Source organism: Peromyscus eremicus, chromosome 6 (genome assembly GCF_949786415.1).
Source record: "Peromyscus eremicus chromosome 6, PerEre_H2_v1, whole genome shotgun sequence".
Taxonomy (NCBI): Eukaryota; Metazoa; Chordata; class Mammalia; order Rodentia; family Cricetidae; genus Peromyscus; species Peromyscus eremicus.
In genome coordinates this window covers 83393149-83395625 of record NC_081421.1, presented here as the reverse complement: position 1 = coordinate 83395625, position 2477 = coordinate 83393149, and the positions used below count along the sequence as shown (strand labels likewise).

At 37.6% G+C, this 2477-nt stretch overlaps 1 pseudogene; it reads right to left on the bottom strand.

The window, feature by feature from the left end:
* Positions 1-1581: 1581 nt before the first annotated feature.
* Positions 1582-2207, bottom strand: LOC131912653 (ATP synthase subunit O, mitochondrial-like; annotated as a pseudogene).
* Between the last annotated feature and the right edge of the window lie 270 nt (positions 2208-2477).

Below are 2477 nucleotides of genomic sequence, written 5' to 3'. Positions count from 1 at the left end.
AAGCTACTGTGTAAAGATGTGGGAGAGAAGTAGTGTATCTACACTTTCTATACCTACTATAGGTACACTGTTAGCACTCCATCCTCTGAGACACCAAGTCAAGAAAGGAATACTCATTGCTGGTAACAGAACTTCAGATGAGGGAAACTTTCTTTCTCTGAGCTTTATAGAAGAAATCATGCTGGTGAAATTAATTTCAAAATTATAATCAAATAAATAATTTCAGTTTAAAAGAATAAAAAAAGTCATAAGCTAATATTTTTAGTAATGTTTTTAGGTTGGCAGTTGTCTTAGTTTCATTTCCTGTGGCTGTTATAGAACACCCTGGTAAAAGCAACTTAAGTAAGAAAGGCATTGATCAGCTTACATTCCAGGTTACAGTCTATTGCGGAAATTTATGCGTGAACTTGAAGAACTTAGTCACTTCCACAATCAAGAGCAGAGAGCAAGGGAATGCATGCACTCTTACTGCTCAACATTTACACAGTCTGGGACCCAAACCCCGGGAAGGGTGCTACCTACAGTGGCCTGGGCCTTCCCAAATTAATTAACATTGTCAAGAAAATCACCTTGTTTATACTCAGAAGCCAATTTGATCTAGCCAATGGTTATTGAGACTTTCTTCCTCTATGATCTATGTTATGTCAAACTGACAATTAACTAGCCATCACTGCAACAAAATAATGGATTTGATCTCAGTATCTTCATATGTGTGTTTCATTATCCTTTTCCTCACTGGTTCCCTTCTCCCACTGCCTTCTCATACCTCTTCCCTTTTATAGCTGGTCCCCTTCTTGACTTCCAGTCAGTTCACATTACTTTTTTTATTACATGAGTCTTTTACTCTAATTCCTAATCATTTTTAATTTTATAGTTTTTGAACAGAGTTGTGTTATGGTTTATTAAAATATATTTTAATATAGATTTTAAGCATAAGAGTTAAAAAGACAGGTGCTATATATATAAGCTTCTCAAAAGGGGTTGCATGTTAAGGTCACAGTGGTGATATAAGATATCAGATGTTTATGTAATTTCTTTGTTTGATAATTTTTTGTGCATGTGTATGTATTTTAATGTGTGCAGGTACACTTGTGTGTGCGAGTGTTCATGCCTGTGTGTGCACTCATGCTTATGAAGTCCAAGCCACAATCCCAGTTACCATCCCTCAGGCACCCTGTTCTCTTTAGCTAACTAAAATTTTTCTTTCAAAATTTCATACACATATGCAATACATCCTAATTTCTCTCAATCTCCACTCTATCTTTCCTCCTTCCCATTCCTGACAACACCCCTCTTACCCTCAAGACTTTTCCCACATTCTTTGTTTGTTTGTTTTGTGATTCACTGTGTTTAACCAAGAAGCCTGTGTGACCACGGGTTTAGATCAATCTTCTAGATCCTCATGAGCTTACCAGTGGGTAAAAACACAGAGGACAATTACTGTCCCTCTCCCACAACCCATTTATATCTCCCTCATAACTTACTTTTAAATTTTATTTATTTATTTATTTATTTATGTCTATTCAGGAAGCATTTTATTGTTGCTCCAGGTATGAGAACTTTCACAGGTGATGGAGCCTTTCAGAGCATCTCCCACATGGCCTTGCTGAGCTTCTGAATCTTAGTCTTTATAGATATATTAACGTATTTCTCCCCAATTCGAACAACCATCCTATCCACAATTGGCAGGTCAATCTGAACCTCCAATTTCAATACTTGGACTCACGAAGCTCTTCAGTGCTGTCTTTAACCTAGAAAGAATGGCTTCATCTACAGGAGATGTTGTGGTCACCATACAAGTCACTTTTCCATGGTAGACACTCATGATGGCTGGAAAGGCAGAGATGACTCCCTGGGTGTTGCTTAGGTAACCGCTTTCAGCAAGTAAATTTGTTAGGTTTGCTGTCAGGGGTGAAAACCTTTCCTTTGTTGTGATGCCTTTTGGGCCTTTCATTGTGATGGAGCACTTAATGTGGGGATTCAGAACAGCAGGAAATATCTTGGGATCTTTCAGGAGTTTTCCCATCAGAAGCGACTCCTTTTCCACTTGAGCTAGCTTATTCTTTTCAGATGCAGGAGAATAAAGGGCGACCTTTGAAGTCATATATCTGATCAGGGGGCCTCACTAGCTTGGCAAAGGGCCTGACCACAGATGTACTGAAGCTCCACACCTGTTTGGACAGACTGGACGCTGCTGGGGTGGCCATCTATTCCTAAATTATATTTTTAATTGACTGGCAAATAGTAGGTTTTCATGTAACTATCTTCTGAATTTCCTATTTTTTTTAATTTCATAATTTTAAAAGATTAAAACATGATTGTTAGTCTATAGCAGTAATAAGTAATAACAACTACAAGGTCTATGAAATAAGTTTAACAAAATCAAAATGTCTGTTACTATTTACCATTGATGTAAGTGTAAGCATTGCAGCTTGAGTGGAAAGGGATCCAGATTTTTCAGATCTGTAACTTTACCC